Source organism: Palaemon carinicauda, chromosome 14, assembly GCF_036898095.1.
Source record: "Palaemon carinicauda isolate YSFRI2023 chromosome 14, ASM3689809v2, whole genome shotgun sequence".
Taxonomy (NCBI): domain Eukaryota; kingdom Metazoa; phylum Arthropoda; class Malacostraca; order Decapoda; family Palaemonidae; genus Palaemon; species Palaemon carinicauda.
The window spans coordinates 85251119-85273618 of record NC_090738.1 but is presented as its reverse complement, the minus strand read 5'-3'; positions in this window follow the sequence as shown (position 1 = coordinate 85273618).

Sequence of the window (22500 nt, the reverse complement as noted above, 5' to 3'; positions counted from 1 at the left end):
TATCAGTTATGCAATATACAGAAGAGAAATGGATATTGAGAGGCAGGCTTCCATCCAAGCCACCGTCTGGCTATCAAGTTGCCTTCCTTCAAATGCTGTGTTTACAAACTCTTGGTTTGAAAGGCCGAAGGAAAAGTATTCATTTTGTTTCTACTGAACAAATCTCTTTACCAGTTTTACCTTCATCGAAATCCTTTTTGGATCTTGTAACCAAAGCAGAATAATTCACAAATGCCCCAGGGTAAAATCCGGTACTCATTAATGGGTATATAATGCAATGAGAACAAAGCTGTTAATCCGGTCGGGCATAAACTGCCTTAAGGGAATGGAAGGCCATATTATTTTTAATGAATCTTATTACGTTTTTTCTCTCAGTATTGATGTTATTTTATACCATGATGAGTTTCTGAACAGAAAATGATAAAATACATTTCTTTATTTTAATAACTTCCTTTTTTCATGCATATGTATAAAAATGGAATAGGCTCAATGACAGACACAAGCGGATCTTGAAATTAGAAGAGAGGAAAAGTACCGGACATGAGAGTATGTCTTTTCAGAACACATTCATTTTATTTTTTATCTTGTTTGTCACTGATGTCATTTTGATTGACGTGAGAGAGAGAGAGAGAGAGAGAGAGAGAGAGAGAGAGAGAGAGAGAGAGAGAGAGAGAGAGAGAGAGAGAGAGAGATAATAAACATTATCGAGTGAGGTATGTGAGAATAGATTCGTCTTTGGATATCTTTTTTGTAATATCAAGAATACTTCAAATTTATCTTTAATCTAAAGATTTCAAATATATGAAATTATTCTTATGAGATTTTCTAAAACGAACAAATGACTGAATTTCCAAATGTTTGGTTTCTTTGGCGTCCTAATTATCAAGGTCATTGACAATGGTCCTTATTTTGAACTCGATAACGAGCTGAATGGATATCTGAAAAGTAGATTGAATATCATCAATACAACCGCTATCACGTTTGGATGTTCTAATTACTAAAGAAAAATAACGCTTATAGACAAGGAAAGAGAGAAAAATCTCGTCCAATATATATTGTGATATTGATGTTTGATAAGTACTTTTAAACATAAATTCATATGTGATGTGAATACACACACACCTACATATATATATATATATATATATATATATATATATATATATATATATATATATATATATATATATATATATATATATCAAATAAGCCATATATATTAATACATTAAAGTCTGGATTCTCTTAAGGACCTCGGGATCAGAGCCCCAGGTGGAACCACCCAAAGACTATAATATCAGACCGGCCGGGATTTGAACCCTCGTCCAGGATATCTGTATGCCAGTGACCATACCACTGAGAAACCAGACTTTAATGTATTAATATATATGGCTTATTTGAAATATGAAAAAAACACGTTTAAATTTGCAAAAATCTATCATATATATATATATATATATATATATATATATATATATATACATATACATATATATATGTATATATATATATATATATATATATATATATATATATATATATGTATATATATATGTATATATATATGTATATATATATATATATATATATATATATATATGTATACATATATATATATATATATATATATATATATATTTCTATATATATATATATATATATATAGATATTTATATATATATATATATATATATGTATATATATATATATATATATATATATATATATATATATATTATATATATATGTATAAATATATATATACCTATATATATATAAATATATATATATATATATATATATATATATATATATATGTATATATATATATATATATATATATATATATATATATATTTATATATATTTATATATATATTTATATATATATATATATAGATATATATATATAGATATATATATATATATATATATATATATATATATATATATATATATATATATATATAAAAGCCAACTAATCAGACAGAGTATAATTACCGAGTCATTACTCGATTTTCATACGGAGAGACAAAAACAATAAAAGGGAAAAGTAAAAGAAAGAATAGAAAGAAAGGATAGCAGTTAGTAAAAAAAGTATTTGAGAAAAAGGACAACAGCAATGGCACTGCTTCCAACATCAGTTTCCAAGTCAAGGCGCCAATTGATGTTCAAATCTGTCGCATAACTTCATAATCAATATTGAAAGTTGGAAAACTGAATATCAATACAATAAAAGAAATGCCTATTAAAAATCCTTTTATGTAAGTATTTTTTAATGAAATCAAATATTTTGCTTTTCACAAATGTTTTTCTGATATCATATTATTATTATTATTATTATTATTATTATTATTATTATTATTATTATTATTATTATTATTACATGCTAAGCTACAACCGTTGTAGGTAAAGCATGATGCTAAATTCCCTGTTGCCCCAACAGGGTAAATAGCCCAATGAGGAAAGGAAACAAGAAAAAATAAAGGATTTTAAGAACAGTAACTATATAAAAATAAATATTTCTCATATAAACTATAAAAACTTTAACAAAACAAGAGGAAGAGAAATTAGATAGAATAGTGTGCCCGAGTGTATCCTCAAGAGAGAAAAATTCAACCCAAGACAGTGGAGGACCATAGTACAGAGGCTATGGCACTACCTAAGACTAGAGAACAATGATTTGATTTTGGAGTGTCCTTCTCCTAGAAGAGATGCTTATCCAAGTATCTTAAGAGCATTTTTCACAGATACATTGTCAGATATAATGTCCGGAATTTCTGAAGATAATGTAAATCTAAAGTACCAATTAAGCTGTTGAACAATGAAATATATATTTCCGGCTTTTTTTCCAGGGCAAAAAAAATAAACAGAAACAGCCAAATTCATATATAGAAGAGGAGCTGACAGGAAGGAAAACAGAACGCCCAACAGTGAAGAATAAAACTACATGGAAGTGGGTTGGTAAAGAGATCATTTTATTAAAAACAAATTTTCATGTTTAACAAAAGGTACAATTAAACACACACACAATCACCACAAAATTTGAACATACTTACACTCACTAAAAATACTCACTCACAGAGAGAGAGAGAGAGAGAGAGAGAGAGAGAGAGAGAGAGAGAGAGAGAGAGATTTCAAAAACAAAGCTCTTGTTTATGATACTCGCACAATAACCAGAAAGGGATCAAATAATATCATGGCTGAAACAACAAGCATATCAAAACACAACTCTGATTTATTATTTTCCAAATTCTCTTCATCGGTTATAAAGAAGCTTTTAAAAGTATTTCATTTGAATATTTACTTTTTTTTCCACCTTTAAATAAAGAAAAGTAGAGTAATTCATTTGTGGCTACAGTTTGCTATAGATTGCAATAGCGAAACGGGGACAAGGCTATCTCAAGTAAGGTATAAGAGTTAAAGGTAAGGGCGATTGCTATGATGAAAATAATGTGTTTCAAAAACAACTCTGAATGTCTGTAATTTATTTACTAAGGTTATCTTTTCTGTTCTCTCCCCTTCCAATAAATAAGCTGTAGGTACTATTAACATCAGATCAATGTGTGCAAAAGTTTGTTAATGTTATAAATAATAAATTTTATTTCTTTTGTAGATAGGAGGAGTTTAAAAATGGATATATCAACTTGGGAATGAGATATTCTCTCTCTCTCTCTCTCTCTCTCTCTCTCTCTCTCTCTCTCTCTCTCTCTCTCTCTCTCTCTCTCTCTCTCTCCCCAGGATGCCTGAAAACTTTAAATCAATCAATCAATCAATCTCTCTTTCTCTAAGGATGGAAAAATAATAACCCTTAAATACTTACTTTATCTCTAAAACCTAACAATTACGGATCCCACTTTCCTTCCCCAACCCGCTGATATATGATACAGAGTTTATCTCTCGTGGAATTACTCTCATTAAGACTGGAGATGGTGCTTTTGAGATTTTGATTGCTAAACACTCTAAGATTTAAAGGGAACAATTTCAAAGGTATGTTATTAATGTTAAATTAAGATACTGTGGAGATAATGACTATTTCTACTTATTTACAATTGTTTTTCATTAATTCTAAACTAAGTTCATTGTACTAAATGGACCTGCATTCACACTCACACACCCGTACACACACGCAGACGCGCACACACACATATATATGTATGTGTATATATATATATATATATATATATATATATATATATATATATATTATATATATATATATATATATGTGTGTGTGTATATATATATATATGTATAAATATATATATATATATATATATATATATATATATATATATATATGTGTGTGTATATATATATATATAAATATATATATATATATATATATATATATATATATATATATATATATATATATATATATATATATATATATGTATATTGGCGTGGTACTGTTATAAGCACACATTGAGTATGTGTTGTTTCAGATGTAGGTAAATGGATAACAGAATACATCTTATTAGCTTTAAAGTATTTATTCTATAAAAACAACAAAGTTAAACATCTCCATCACTGGAGGAAGCTGGATTGGTCAGATGACCAATTCTGGTGAAGTATAGATATGAACTGACTAACTTATCGATATCACAGATATCGTATGCTTAGTTTATATTAGACTCGTCACAAACTCGGAAGACACCTGCATCCGGTGACGTCACAAACTTTCACACGCTGAGACAATGTGTTGACGTTTAAGAAGAATGTCATATTGTCGAGGTTTGCATTGTATGTACTGTTTATGATTTGAATGATTACAGCAAGTCCCACGGCTAGCTCCTTCAACCCACATGACATATTACGTCATATGTTTTAAACATGTAATATTAACTATTCTAACTATTACATAAGCTCGGCCAGCTATCTCAATTTTTTCACAAAAATTTAACAACAAGCCAAAACATGGTTACTAGGTGTGACTGGACATATGTATTATTTTTTGTTTAACTTTAGCCATAATCAACCGAGGACGAATGTCCAAATAGGCACATTAAAAAATAATAACAATAATGCATATGAAAAAGATATTACCAAAGCAAAAAGAAAAATGCATGATAAAACAAAGATCATATATATGGTACATTGCTAGAAAATGATTTTATGGTACCAAAAAAAAAACTACTGACTTATAGATGATTCGGTAACTTGTTAAAGAATAATTGTTACCTTTGTCAGAAATATAATACTCAATTTTTTAGTGCACAAACACGAATTCCTGGTACGTACACGTACCACGGTTTCGTACATATATATATATATTTATATATAGGGCTGATATATTTTATTAGATGCCCATAGATTCTGTTATATATTTTTTTTTCTCTTTTCTTTTTTAACATTCCGGCTTATATATTTTTATCAGATGCCGAGAGAAAAAATGATTTATATTTTTTTTTTTTTTTTAAAATGTTGTTTTAAATGTATTTTTAACAATGCAAATGTAGAAAATTTCCTCAATTACATATTACTAGCGTACTAACAGCTTTTCTTACAAACACTTCCCGACAATTTACTCCTTTAGCGAATGAGGTGGCCAATCAAACGCCTTTGAATTGAATCAAGTAGGGAGTATTGTCGGGACTAGGCGAATCGTTCCTTTGTAGCTGCTTGCTGTGCCGTAACCTACGCCAAACAAGGATGTTCACGGCGATAAATATCACCACCGTGATACCCAATCCTGCTAGTAGTATGTGGTGAAGGATTTCCTTATAAGTCGGTGACAGGTGGTCCCTTTCGGTAAGTTTCATCAACCGCTTTGCCACATGTCCGTTGTACGGGAGAGGAAGTGCTGGCATTGTAGAGGTCCACGTGAAGTTCGCGAAGTAGGCTCGTTCTCTGATGATTGTCCGTAGACCAGTCACCATGGAATTCGAGGAAGTCCCGACACAACCATCTGCTGCGACGAAGATGTGGCTGAAGGACGTGGATCCGTCAGGGCATGATACATTGAAGCCGTCCTTGTCGTATCGTATCCACGAGCCATTGTTCAGTCTGCAATTGAACTCATTATTGTCAAAGGGATAAAGCTTATCCAGACAATTTTCACTTGTATGGGAGAGAGCACCGTCTAGCACTATACCTAACTCGCATGAATCCATTAAGTTTTTATGGAATTCAAATGAGTCAGCTGTACATATTTTTCTATCCAATGTGTCTGAACAGTGAGTTAATTGATTTAAGTCTTTAATGACCGTATATGTTTCCTTGTCTGGGGAAATCAATACGTGTCCTGTCAAACTGGATATTACGGGATTTGAGTGATTCGTCATGAAAGTCGGAAATGGTGATATCCTGTAAGATTGCCAGGCATCAGAAGAATCAAAGGGAATTGTAATCATAATCTTGTTATTATCTACGTTTACTGTAATTAGACTGTAATAAAATTCTAACCTATGTTCGTCTAACAAAGGAACATAGCCTAGTTTATCCCTTCCGTTCTCCAGAATTAACTTTAAGTAACTTATAGGCAACAAATGGGGTGACAATACACCTTTAGTTGCTAACGTGATAGCTTCTACATAATCCTTGGATTTCTCAATGAAATGTGCAATTCTGTTATGTATGTGATCTATCTTTGAATCATGATACGTTAATGTAGACAACAAATCCTGTACTTCCATAATTTGAACGATATTATTTGAATGTTCATTTACTAAATCCATAATTTTATTGATTGAAGCTAACTGATTCCTTAGTTCTGACATAATCAATTCATCTTTATGAGTCAAGAACTCAATTTTCTTATTTTGATTACTAATTTTAAGACGATTGGAAATTCCTAAACCTAAACTTGCAACAGACCCAAAGATGCTTAATGCAGCATAAATAAACGGATTCCGTCTTTCTTTATGTTCGTGTCCTACAGTCCACATCAAAAGGTCATAAGCCAAAGATCCTGTCCGCCAGTCTTATTTTTCAAGTCATCAGATAGCATCACTGCAACTTTTAATGTTGATCCAAGCAAACTCTCTGTAGTCAAATGAAAATGTCTTCTATGCAACTCATCCAATGATGCAGAAAACCTTGAAATGGCGGTTCTTAAGCTAATGACATCATTCTCTTGAAGAAAAATTGCTTGCATATTCACTTCTACAATTACGTTGGTTGATGTAATAAAAATGTCTTCTTGTCTTTCAACTATATTGCCATATTTAAAATATATATTTTTAGTTTTAGAGCTCATCCCACACGAGAAAAATGTCTGAGCGAACAATATCACTCCCAACAACAAAAAATTCATCTTGGAAACCTGTAACGAGAAAAAATATATTTAATTACTCCTGTATTAAAAAGAAAACTTTTAATCACATAAAAATAAAAAAAAAAATTTCCCTCACTTCTTTTCCTCTCTTTTCTTTTTAATTTCTTATGTGAGCCAATGGTACTATTCTCTCATCCGTGGGTTGGGATACGTTTTGAACTCTAAACCTATTGGCCGTTAATGTTTCCAAAATGTTAAATGGGCCTTCAAACTTAGGTGTTAGTTTATAATTGAGCTTTTTTCGTACATTGATTTGAATATATATGTTATCACCCACGGTATATGTTTTAGTTGGTTTCGCTATTTTATCATGATTCCGTTTCATTATGATTTGTGATTCTTCTAAATTCTTTCGAAGGATATCATATCAACTTATACTTGCATTTATACATTCTTTTAAAGGATTTGATAGATTAGTTGTAGGCGTTAATACATGGAAAGGTGTTCTAACTGGGGTACCATACAATGCTTCATGCGGTGACATTTTAATTGATATATGATATGAATGATTCAGAGTACTCAGTGCCGCCGGTATTGCAATATCCCGGTTGGGGTCTGATCCCCCTAGTGTTACCCTCAATATATTCAATATCTTCCTATTTGCTCTTTCCACTAGCGCATTCGACTCTGGGTGATATATCATGGTATTTATTTTCTTTATGTTGAGGAATTCACACAATGAGGTAAGAAAGTGATTATTAAATTCACCACCCGAGTCTGAGATTATCATGTGTGGAATTCCATGTTTACAAATGTAACACTCGTAAAACTTCCTAGCGCATTCAATCGCAGTTTTAGTTTTAAGCGCTAATAGTTCTGTATATCGAGTTAGAGCATCTATAATTACTAAGAGGTGCTTATTTCCTCTGTCTGACTCGTAAAATCCTGTTAACAAATCTAAATGTATTCTTTCAAAGGGTTGATTGGGCACAGGATAAGCTCCTAGGCTGACAGGTGTTTTCGTATGCCCTTTGTTTTCTTGACATGTGCGACAATTAGCTATGTGTCTTTTTATATCTGTAAGCATTGTATGCCAATAAAACATTGATTTGGCTTTCTGTGACATTAATGAGAAGCCAGGGTGTCCATGTAATGGATTTGAATGCAACCAATTCAGGACAGTGGAAATAAGTGAGATTGGTACTCCTACCTGGTCGTTAGTTACATGTGGTGTATTGCGGGTTTTCCTTGTCACAGGACTACACAGAATATTATCTTTGATTATATAATTCTGCTGCTTATACTTTATATATTCCTTTTCGTTATGATTGCCTTTCAAAGCATTTATAATTGTTTCTATTTTCTGATCTTTTCTTTGCTCAGTCTGTAACAATTCAGCGCTCCAGCCTAAATCTTCTTTTTCAGATATTGTTTTTACAATAGGCATGGATGTTGATATATCTATTAATTCAGCTAAAGGCTCCGTACAAGATGACACGGGGTTGCGTGATAATGCATCCGCAATGATATTTGCTTTCCCAGGTAAATACCCGATTCTTGCGCCAAAATCTTGAGTGATCAAATGCCACCGAGTTCGTTTAGGGCTGTGGTTGAAGCCTTTAAAGAACTCTGTTAGTGGTTTATGGTCAGTAAGAACCTTAACGGGATAACCGTAAATTATGAACTTAAAATGCACTAGCGAATTAACAATAGCTAGCCCTTCCTTGTCTATTACTGCATACTTACTTTCGGAAGTTCTCAATTTTCGAGAATAGAAAGCTATCGGGAAAAATTTTTTATCATATAGCTGAAGCAATACCCTTCCTACTCCTAAGTCTGAGGCATCTGTTGCAATGAAGAATTCCTTACCGAAGTCAGGAAATTTTAAGATAGGAGAACTACACAGTTCATCTTTCAAAGTATTAAACGCCTGTTGATGTTGCTCAGACCATATGAAATCTACGCCCTTCTTCGTAAGATCAGTTAAAGGAGCGGCTATTATTGAATAGTTGCGTATAAAACGCCTGTAATATCCACTACAACCCAGAAATTGCTGTATTCCCTTGACATTAGTAGGTATGGGAAAATTACGTATAGCCGACACCTTATCATGGACTACTTTAAGACCTTGGCTTGACACCATGAAACCCAAATATATTAATTCTGTTTTAAAAAATTCACACTTACTAATCTTTACCCTTAAGTTATGTTGTCTTAATCTCTGTAGTACTAGTTCTAACTTACGTAGATGTTCTTCTAAGGTGTTGGAAAAGATTACAAGATCATCCATATAGGCATGCAATATATCCCCTAACAAGTCTCCAAACACTATGTTAATCATTCTTGTAAATGTTATAGGAGCACAACGTAAACCAAAAGGCATCCGTAAAAATTCCTAATGTCCCCTGGCTGTGTTGAAGGCTGTGTATGGGATACTATCTTCTTCTAATGATATCTGGTGAAAGCCTTTAAGTAAGTCCAAACTGGTAAAATATTTATTCTGACCTAACAAAGACAAAATATCGTCAGTACATGGCACTGGGAATCGATCAGGGATCGTTTCCTCGTTTAGACGACGAAAGTCGACGCAGATACGCCATGTTCGATCTTTTTTCTGTACAACTATTAAAGGAAAATTATAAGGGCTGTTTGATTTTCTAATGACTCCTTCCTCTAACATTTTACCTACTTCATCATTTATTTCATTCTGGAATTTCATAGGGAGTCTGTACGAGGGTACATATATAATTTTCTGCTTGTCCTTTAACCTTATTTGATGCTCGATCACATCTGTTTTTCCTAAGGATCCATCCGTAGTGGAAAAGACATCTTGATATTTAGTTTAAAGTTCAAAAATTTTCTGTAGAATTTCTTCGTCTTGAATGTCCTTACTGATTTTATTTTTAATAGATCGCAAAAGGGATTCTTCCGCAACTGATTGAGAGTGATTGATTTCAGCAACGGTAAGAATACGATGTTTATAAACTTCTACATCCAAGATATGTTGATTTTTGTGAATTACTAAAGTGTTATTTAAATGATTACAGACTTCGATATTACATTGCTGATGTGAGCCTACTGTATAAATAGCTTGTGTGACAGACAATCCGTTAGTTTTCAAAGTATCGGAAAGGATTAATATTTCAGATCCCGGTAGTGTTTTCTTTATTTGCACTATTAAATTCGAAGGCATGTTTGGTTCGATAGATTGCGTGCAAGATGATATTACGAGTGAACGAGAATTCTGCTGGGTCGCGTATATTATTTCTTTATTAGTGAGACAAGTTATTGGTTCTTCAACATATGTTACGGTTACATTTGTCGTCTCCTTTTTATCCAAAACTGATTTTAAGGTATTAGAAGACTTATAGAATTTCCCTTTGATATACACGCCGTGCTTGGCAGGAGCTAAGATAATGTTTTGATTTCCCATAGATGGGTATCCTATAATTACAGCTGGATACATATTAATGTTTTTTACAACAACAAATGTATCGGCAAACGTGCGATTACCGATTCTGAACTGAACATGAGTTATGCCTATGACATTTAATTCATTATTTCCTATACCTGAAAGTCTAATTCCTGATAATTCAATCGGAAAGTTCGAAAACAACAAATGATGTGTCTTCAAATCCATAATATTACGTGGACTACCAGAGTCAAAAAATAACGTAAAGGATTTGTGTTCTAAACTTACAGCATATAAGGTTGGCCGTAACTCATTTTGGCTTATTATTGTATGAATTCATTGCAAATCTACGGGAGCATGCACTGTTTTACTTAATTCGGCCGTGTGTTTCATAGGAAAATCTATTGTCTCACAATTATCTGATAAAACATTAAATTGATTATTCAATACTATTGATGTTGACATAAATGACCTTGACCCAACATCACTCTCTTCCCCTCTAGAGTTAACTATGTGGTATTTGCTTTGCTCTGCACATTCTGAAAATTAGTCTAACCTTGCGAGGTCTGGCTTGACGGCCCAGGTTCAGCGATATTCGAGGAAGTGTTTGTTTGTTTTGGACTTTGAACTGCATTGACATTTTGTTGTTTCTTCTTATTGTTAAAATGAGGATTTTTCTTTTTATTTCCATATGGAACTGACTGTGGAATTGACTGTGTATTTCTGGGATATTGTTGTGTCTTACGCGAGTAACATTGACTATATGAATGCGTTGCAGTGTTGTGAATTGAGCAAAATTTCGTTCTGCAGTCTGCGCTTATGTGACCTTGACGTTTGCAGTTATAACACGTCATTCCTGCTACTGGACTGCTAACTACGTTCACTGTTTGTGGTTTTGTTTCATTCTTTGCAAAAACTTGAGTTAACACGGGATCGAGATCTGGACACTTGGACATGTGTTTCTTTATCTGTTTATAGACATCCAATTCCGCACTTGCAGGCGTTAACTTCTTATCAAAACTCCGTACTAAAGCTTCAGGCAACATAAGTGTCATGCAAGTCAAATACATTAATCGCAAAAAATCTTTCACGGAGATGTTATCGTTAGTAACCCAAGTGGAATGACCTAAAATGTCCTGATATTCGTTAAGCCTATCAGCTATGAGAGCTGCTCTCTCAATAACATTAAGCCGATTCATAGTGGCTTGATTAAGTGTATTTCGTAACATTAATACTACATCCAAGGCTTCCTCTCCCCCATAGATCGCGCGTAACCTAACTTTGAAATCATCCCAAGTAACTGCTTCTTGAAATGAAACACCTCTTAAATACGCACTCGCATCCCCCTTAGAAAAATCTATAAAACTTTTAGCTTCCTGTAATTGTACAAAAGGGTCTACGATTTGTTTGGCATTTAAATGGGCATCGACGGATGAAATCCATGACTCCACATTTTGTGGCAAGAACCCGTTGACTCGACCCTGAAAAGGAAGGATTGCTGACCTGGCATTTACAAGCGTCACAATTGGAGGAGGATTAGTCTGGCCTACACCACTAGGTCCAGGGGAAGGGCTGACAGGAGGAGTCATGACTGCTGTATTTTTTTTTTCTATCTCTTCGACCCCTTGCAATTCTATCAAAATATCTATATGAGTACAGACGCCCACTGCGTAAACGCATATGTATAACAAAATTCCCCAAACAATGTCACTAATCCCATAACATTCCCCGAGAATTTCTGAAAGAAAAAGGAATTAGCACAAAGAAAGAGAAATTCTAAATGAGAATTTGGAGTTTCCTTTAACAAAGATTAGCAATTAACTCACCCCAGTAATAATCGACTAACGACTCGTGATAACTACACTTCACTGCCCAAACTGGAATGAATTAAAAAAATCTGTACTTAGCTTATATATGGACCTGCGTGATGTCGACACGTCCTCTCTCTCTCTCTCTTGATGTTTTGTTAGCGATGTATCGTTCGAGTTTCTTGTTGAATGTAGTTCTTCCTGGGTATGTTTTGCAATTGTTGAACGCCAGTCCTTGGGTTTCCTAGGATGTTGATTGAAGATTCAAGTGGTATTCATAACATTTGTTAATGTTAACTGTTCCGTTGGACTTTAATATTTAGTCAAAATTGTAGATTCATGTAAATAATGTTGAGTTCTTGAAGATCTTTCTCAGGTTTTACAGCTTTTATTTTGAAGTCTTGAAGATCTTTCTCTGGTTTTACAGCTTTTATTTTGAAGTCTTGAAGATTTTTCTCTAATTCTTAGAGTTTAACCGCTGCCACCATTTATTGGCGTGCTACTGTTATAAGCACACATTGAGTATGTGTTGTTTCAGATGTATGTAAATGGATAACAGAATACATCTTATTAGCTTTAAAGTATTTATTCTATAAAAACAACAGAGTTAAACATCTCCATCACTGGAGGAAGCTGGGTTGGTCAGATGACCAATTTTGGTGAAGTATAGATATGAACTGACTAACTTATCGATATCACAGATATCGTATGCTTAGTGTATATTAGACTCGTCACAAACTCGGAACACACCTGCATCCGGTGACGTCACAAACTTTCACACGCTGAGACAATGTGTTGACGTTTAAGAAGAATGTCATATTGTCGAGGTTTGCATTGTATGTCCTGTTTATGATTTGAATGACTACAGCAAGTCCCACGGCTAGCTCCTTTAACCCACATGACATATTACGTCATGTGTTTTAAACATGTAATATTAACTATTCTAACTATTACATATATATATATATATATATATATATATATATATATATATATATATATATGTGTGTGTATATATATATATATATATATATATATATATATATATATATATATATATATATATATATATATATATATATATATATATATGTATGTATTATGTGTAAGTGTATTCGTATGTTCTTGCATATATATATATTTTTGGGCTCAAGCCATGTCGTCCTGATGGAAGATTCTAAGGTAGCCTCCAAAGCGATATATTATACCACAGTGATATTCCCAGAGAATTAACCTTCAGGTTCCAGAATTCTAACTCCTAGAGCGAATATCCTTAAAATTTTCTCAAGGATATCGCATAATATCAGAGGACGCATTCTTGACACGCCACATAGAAATCTGCAACCTTAATAGCGTTCACGCTTCGAGGGGGACGTGGCAAAAGTGCCATTCCCAAGATGGCGGACATTCCTAATTTTGTAGCGATTTCGCTCAGTGGTGTTCCCTGTTGATCTAATTTTTCGATTAATTTTCAAAAATTTTATCTTGCATTCTCCAACTTCTTTCGCCTTCGGAAAGTTGAGTATTGGGTCTTTACAATGAATAATTTTTAGCTCCCTTTTCACAGTGAAATTTGAGTAATTTATTGTGTTTAGAGCTAGCCTGTACCAGAGGCGCTACGAGCGCTGTCGCTCGTTGGGCATGTTCTTCAGTTAGCAGAACGACTTCCCGGTTTTAAAATAGCATCATATATAATTAATTAATTATTTAATTATGTTAGCTATTTAGGCAATAAATTCTTGTAAAGATATTTACATTGTGCATATTTTTCCTTTCCATGTCGATCGTATAGGTAGAGCCTCGGAGAGTGAGGTAACCGAGATCTCGTCTTGCCTAGGTAACCTAACCTAGGCGTGTTATTATACGTTTAGACATTCCCCGGTTACCCTTGTGTATGGTGATTTCAATTATGCAGAGATGGGTATCTCTTTAATTGGATGAAATTTTACACCTCTCAAAAAAGGGAGATTTAAGGGTAATCCCTCTTCCCTCTGAGTGTAGCCTCAGGCTACAACCTTAGCGTGTCGGCCTCAAATTTTTAATTCAGGCATGACTATCCCATGGTTTTTCGGCCCTTCCCCTGTAACCGCAGATGCAGGTTATTGGGGTTTTGGCAAGAATCTCAGAGTATTTAGTCCGTGGTCGGTAGCTACCTGGCAAGATAAATAGAATTCTTTTGCTACGTTAGGCTACCGACATAGGCGGCTAGACCTCCCTAGGCCGCTCTTGAAGGGTCTGTACGATATGACCCTTCTTCCTGTGACCAAGCAGACTAGTCCTTTGTTAGTGGACCCTAGGCTGAGGAATAGAATTCTTCTAATGCTTAGGGGACACTGGCACTACAACCCCGTTTCCTTACCATTAGAGGTGGTGGCGAGGGTGCTACCAACCTCTTAATCATATTAATCTAACCCTAGGCTAAGAAATATAATTCTTTAGCCACATGGGATAGTTCTAATACAGGAACAGAGTTTGTTAGGTGGGGCAGGACAGGCTACGGACGGCTCCTGCTGTACCTTTCACAGGAACCTCTTTTCCCTTCCCTTCTATCCCTTTATGTTGGCGAATCCCGGCAACCTTACTGTTGCCGGTGGGTTGCCGGGACCGACCAGACTCCCCCTCTCATAGTTGACAGCTGACGGCCGGCAGTCTTAACATCTGTCGGCCGGCAGTAATGACAGCTGTGAGCTGCCGGCCATATTAGTTGCCGGCTGGCAGTAAAGACTACTACTGGCCGGCAGTAATGGCTACTGCCAGCCGGCAGTTATGGCTGCTGCCGGCAGGCAGTCATGGTGACTGCTGGCAGGCAACCAGGGCAGCTGCCGGCCGATAGCTGCTGGCCATGTTGGCTGTAAGTGGGAAGTCCCTTCTGTTTACAAAGGTTCTTCAGATCTTTCTTGAACTGGTAGCAACAGTGGCTACTGCTGGGTGCTGCCTACCAGGCTGGCACAGAATGGTGCCTACTCAACCGGCAGCACACCGACTGTACTGATACTGCCGGCCGGCACTGGTTAGACAGATCCTTGCCGGCAACAGTACTGTAGCTGGATGGAAGCTTGAATTTTATATTCTCCCCTTCCATTTGAACCTTCTTTCTGGAGAAGGTAGTAAAAGTAGACTTTTACATCCCTTTTACTGTATATATATACATTATTAGTATAAGATATGGGTGCTTAGGTAGGAAGTTCTATTAACCATAATAATTACCTGGAACAGAGATGTATCATCATTAGTAATTATTTCTCAGCTGATCTCATCTTCGTCGCTGTATGCTTGATGGATAATAATACGTTGGTATTAATAAAATACGTCTTTAATGTATAAAAGACTACATTATGAACTTCTCTTTGTGACAGCTGACTCTCAAGTGTATATGGAGCGTCTTACACAAATCTCACAAACCAAAACATTGCTAAACAAAAGAGCATCGCTCTGAAAAGACTTAAATCCTACTCCAGCATAAATCATAAAGAATCACATCTTATCTGAGGTAATCAACAAATGTTTGAATCCTAATACCAAAACAAATCATTACTCTTATGATCAAAGCATAACATGTCTTATTCATACAATATGATGCAATGTTGTGCAATACCTGAAACACTTGAAATAATATAGTACATTGTTACAATAATACATAACAGTCTCCTCCCCCTTAACTTGACATTGTAAAAATATTCATAAATCTAATCTCTCAGGGGGCTTTCCTCTGTTAATCCTATTAGGAAGCACTTTAACCTCATCTTGTACTGGTACATGAATTGGTTCTGAATCTACATTGGATGTTGGACCATCTTGGTTAATACTTGACTCATTTGATCTAACAACTTCTTTAAGTTTCTCATCTCTAACATTCACATGCTCTACTGTCTTTCTGTTTAACGGCTGTAATTGATCAACATGACGTTTTACAACATTATCACCAACACGAACATCATAATGTAAATTTCCTATCTCTCTTACAATCTCTCCTGGTACCCACTTCTCTGGAGTGTTGTACGATCTTACCATGACATCAGACAAAGGTAAAAAATGTCTTACATTAGGAAGCTTTGCTATTTGTTTATACCCTTTTTCTTCTAAATCACTTTGCAAACTTGGATACAACAAATCTAACTTACACCTTATCCTCCTTCCCATTAACAAATTTGAGGGTTCCACGCCTGTTGTGCTGTGCGGCGTTGTTCTATAAGACAATAAAAATTTTGACACATGCAAAAACATATTACTTGAATTTGCTCTTCTACACTTCATATTGTGCTTAAATGTTTGGACAAATCTTTCAGCCTCTCCATTAGTAGATGGATGATATGTAGCTGAAAATGTATGCTTTATACCATTGACATTACAAAATTCTTTAAACTCTTGTGAGGTAAATTGTGGACCATTATCTGTAACAATTCTTTCTGGAATACCATGCGTTGAAAAAATTTGCATTAACTCTTTTATTGTGGCGTAAGACGTTGTCGTCTTCATTGGGATAATTTCTGGCCACTTACTGTAAGCATCTACTACTATCAAAAACAAATAATTCAAAAAAGGACCTGCAAAATCTATATGCACTCTTTGCCATGGATACCTGGGCAACTCCCACGGGTGCATTCTAGCAAATTGAGGATTGTTTTGTTGCATAACACAATTCATACAATTCTTTATATAACATTCCACATCTTTATCTACACCTGGCCACCATACAAAAGTTCTCGCAATTGACTTTGATCTTACAATACCTTGGTGATCAGCATGTATTTCAGACAAAACCTTATTTCTCAGTGAATTAGGAATAACTACCCTGGAACCTCTCATCACTATTCCTTGTGTCACACTCAGTTCATACCATATATCCTTATACGGTTTACAATTTTCCTCTTTTCCACATAAGTCCCTACCTGTCATTAAACTCTCCAAAACCTTACTAAGTACTGGGTCTTGCTTGGTACTGTGTGCTACATCTTTTGCAGTTATTGGTACATTATAAACTGAAATTAACAGAACACTGTCATCATACTCTTCTGGAGCTTTGTCTACGGGTAATCTGGATAAAGCATCTGCATTACCCATATTTGATGTTGGACGGTATTCTATATCATAGTGGTACGCTGCTAACGTAACTGCCCAACGTTGTAGTCTTGCAGCTACCAACGTAGGTAAACTTGCTTTTGGACCCAATATTGCTAATAAAGGTTTATGATCTGTAACAAGTGTGAACTTTTTCCTACCATAAAGATACATATGGAATTTTTTAACCCCATAAACTAATGCTAAACCTTCCTTTTCTATTTGAGAGTAATTCCTTTCTGCCTTGTTCAATACTCTAGAAGTGAATGCAATTGGTTTTTCTGTTCCATCTGGCATTACATGAGATAATACTGCACCTAAACCTATGTTTGATGCATCACAAACTAATTTAACTGGTAAATCCATTCGATAATGTACTAAGAATGTAGGTGATGTTATTTCCTGCTTGATTCTTTCAAAAGATTCCTGACACTCTTTTGTCCACTTCCATTCTACACCCTTATTCAACAGATTATACAATGGATGTGCAATTGTAGACAAATTCTGAATGAAATTCCCATAAAATGTTACTAAACCTAGAAATGATTGTAATTCCTTAACATTTTCTGGCACTTTTGTTGATTGTACAGCTTTAATCTTCTCTTTAGTTTTGTGAATACCCTTGCCATTTATTACAAAACCTAAGTATTCCACTGAATCAACTTCTAAAATACATTTGTTCTTATTTACTCTAATATTATGTTCCTTCAACTTCTTCAGAACTGTTCGCAATCTCTCTCTATGTTCTCTTGTGTCTTTACCCGCAATTAAAATATCATCTATAAAAATGAATACTCCTTGCATTCCTGAAAAAATCTTATCCATAGTTTGTTGCCATATAGCTGGACTACTTGCAACTCCATAAGGTAATCTCTTTGGCCTAAACAAACCTAAGGATGTATTTACTGTACATAATTCTTGTGAAGTTTCATCCATGGGAAGCTGTTGAAATGCTTGTCTTAAATCTAGTTTAGAAAAAACACTGCATCCTGACATAGTTGCAAACATGTCTTTCGGATTTGGTAAGGGATGTTGAGCTACTTGCAGTTGTGGATTTAACGTTACTTTGTAATCTCCACACAACCTAACCTGTCCACTTTCCTTCACAATAGGAACTAATGGTGTAGCCCAATCTGAATATGTGACCTTTTCCCAAGAACCTTCACTTTCTAATCTCTTGATTTCTGTTTCAACTGCACTTTTCAATGCATATGGTACTGGTCTCGGAGCAAAAAATCTAGGAGAACTGTCAGGTTTCAAAACTAAAATTGCCTTTGCGTTCTTTACTGTACCTATTTTATCTTCAAATACGTCTTGAAACTCTGATAGGATATCATTCATAGACATTTCATTTTTGTTTTCATCTTGTCTACCTGCAACCTTCAAAATACTAGGCCAATCTAACTTCAAATACTGTAGCCAATCTAAACCTAGCAAAGTTTGTCCATTACCTTTTACTACTGTTAATGGCATTCTCTCTAATTTCTGTTCTTTGTACTGTACTTCTACGTTCGAAACCCCTATTACCTGAATATCAAAACCATTATAACCTTTCAAAACTCTATTTGTACCTTCTAATAACAAATTAGGAATGCCTTTAGCCATTTTCTCAGACATAATTGATACATCGGCTGCTGTGTCAACTTGCATCAAAATTGGTTTACCATTTATGATTACTTCTACCATGATATGTTTCTTTGCACCTTTATTGACTGAATTTATGTGAAACGCAAAATCAGTTTCTGAACTAACCTGATTATCATGAACATTTTCCTCATTATTCTCTTGACCCATAGTATCAACTGTAGCATTAATTTTCTTTGCGTACTGTTTAGGAAATCTACAAGCAGTTGCAAAATGACCTAGCTTTCTGCAATTCTGGCATGTCTGTCCAGTAGCAGGGCATTTCCTTGCTTCGTATGCAAGATGATCAGTTTTACCACACCTAAAACACTTGGGTTTTTCCTGTTGTTTCTGTGTATAACCCTGATTCTGATATTTATGAACATTAGTGTTAGGCACTTTTCTATGACTAGGCTTTGTCATATTCCTTCTCTGATTCTCATTGGTTTTCCACTTAGAACCTATTGTATTAATTTTAGAATTTTCCATTCTATTGCTTGTAGAACTACCTATTATGTGACTTTGCCTATTTGATGTTTCTAAAGCTCTGCCTGTTACCAATACCTTTTCTAATGTTAAATCTTTATCTTGCAATAATTTCTTTCTTAGCTCTTCTGATGTGCAATGTGCAATTACTTGATCTATGATAACATTCTCTAACTCTAGAAATTCACATGAAACAGCTAAATTCTTTAGTCTAGTCACAAATGCATCTAAACTTTCATTTTCTTTCTGATAAGCTTGCGCTGAAAACTGGTATCTTTCAAAAAATTTATTGACTTGAGGAGCAAAATATGTGGTAAGAGCCTTAATTGCAGCTTCACTTGTGTCATCTGTAGGCTGCAAAGTCTTAAACACTTCCCGAACTTCCCTACCTGCTGTATGAAGTAATAATGCCTTCTTTTGTGCATCCTTCATGTTCCCTAATGCTTCTAAATAAATCTTAAATTCCTCACACCACTGTTGCCATCGTGTTGCAACAGAATTAGGCTCAGCAGTGACGCTAAAAGCTTGAGGTGCTTCGATGTTAAAAGGCATTTTGTTTGCTTACCTTGTGGTAGGTTAAGTTGCAGTCACAAGTATACTTCCTACCTACCCAACTTAAAATTTCACCCTTTTGTGTATTTGATGAAATTCCTATTCTGCTGCTGGTAAAATCTTCATTGGGCGATTTTACTCTTGATTTCCAATGTAAGAACGGAACTTCTCTTGTGCTGGCCGTCTTTGTACAAAGGATCCAATGCTTCTCCCTGCTTGCTCGTCGTCCTCAAACTTCGGTCGCCAAATATAAGATATGGGTGCTTAGGTAGGAAGTTCTATTAACCATAATAATTACCTGGAACAGAGATGTATCATCATTAGTAATTATTTCTCAGCTGATCCCATCCTCGTCGCCAAATATAAGATATGGGTGCTTAGGTAGGAAGTTCTATTAACCATAATAATTACCTGGAACAGAGATGTATCATCATTAGTAATTATTTCTCAGCTGATCTCATCTTCGTCGCTGTATGCTTGATGGATAATAATACGTTGGTATTAATAAAATACGTCTTTAATGTATAAAAGACTACATTATGAACTTCTCTTTGTGACAGCTGACTCTCAAGTGTATATGGAGCGTCTTACACAAATCTCACAAACCAAAACATTGCTAAACAAAAGAGCATCGCTCTGAAAAGACTTAAATCCTACTCCAGCATAAATCATAAAGAATCACATCTTATCTGAGGTAATCAACAAATGTTTGAATCCTAATACCAAAACAAATCATTACTCTTATGATCAAAGCATAACATGTCTTATTCATACAATATGATGCAATGTTGTGCAATACCTGAAACACTTGAAATAATATAGTACATTGTTACAATAATACATAACAATTAGGTAGCCTGTTCTCCATGCTATCTCTCTTTCTTTTAGCTAGCAGGCTAGATGTGCTAGCATTAGCTAGCTATGCCTAAGACCTGCTGGCTGAACTACAGTATATGTTTATACAGGTAGTTAGTATTTTTGCAGTATAGGATGTACTGCAAATAGAAAGCTTCTGTATACTTTATACTAGTAGTGTTTTCTAATATATTTGAAAATCCTACCCAAATATTTGTGGAACCCAATCTCATATTGAAAGAATTTAATTCTTCAATATTCTGATTAGAAATCAATCTTCAGAATACCCTGCAATATTAAAATTTTAAGGACTGGAGGTTACACTCCTAACCCTTAAAGGGCAGATCCCTTATCCTCGAGTCTCCATGATTAGGAAACTATATGTTTTAATTTTGTAAGGGGGGTCACAGCAAATAAGTTGGGTGGGATATATACAAATATATGTCTTTCCTTTCACCAGTCCAGTGAGCTAATGCCGATCTTAAACGGCAAACTCTACATCTCGGAGAAGATGGGTGCTGTTCCTTTGGACAAAATCCAGTTCTGGCCAAGCTTTGACGCTTTCCCGAACTGTTTCATTAGAGTGAATGATGAACCAACATCAGGAAAAGGAACGGAATCAAAGGAGGTTATGATTCTCGACAATGATAAAGCAGGGGCTATCCTATCAAGCAGCATAGGAAAGGCGGGTTATTCGGTGTCGAAGGTATCTCTACCAGTTAACAAGCACTCTTCCTTTCTTGCTCCTGTTTCAATTTCATTCCCCTTTACGGAGAAGGCTTTCAAATATGTCACTGAGGCAGTAGAGACAGGTAAACCGTGTCCTACACTAAAGGAGTGCGAGCCTCTGTCACTAGCATTTCCCAGACAGGAGAAGAACTGGAAGGAGGCCCATTTCACCTTTTCAGAAGGAAGACTTGAGGCGGATGTCGCCAGTCGACAATTTAAGGAAAATGTTCCAAAATTATCTGAGTTTCTCTTACAGGATGAACAAGAAACAAAGGAGAGACTTGCAGCCTCCTTATCTCTACAGAACTACATTGAGTTCTGTTTGGCTCATCAAGATACCCCAGACATGCTCAAGGTCTTATCCAAAATACATATGGCTACTTTGGGAAAAGACCTTTATGCCTTTATAAAGGCTAGAAAAACATGTAGGGAGTTTGTGTTAGCTAACGCAACGGCGAAATACGATACAAGAAATCTAATATCTTCCAACATCTGGGGTAAAGACCTGTTTCCAGACGAGGTAGTCAAGAAAGTGATTAAGAACGCCTCCACAGAGAAAGTAGGACTTCTCCAAAAGTGGGGCATCCTTTTAAAAAGAGAATCTTCTAAGGTTGTGGGTCCCGAACCTAAAAGGAAAATGGAGAGGTCTGGAAATCCATTTCGAGCGGTTCAACAACAATCCACAGTTGTAGTGACCGAGCTGTCACAGACAGATGATCAAAAAGATATTCTTACTGATCAGTCGAAGCATAGTAATGC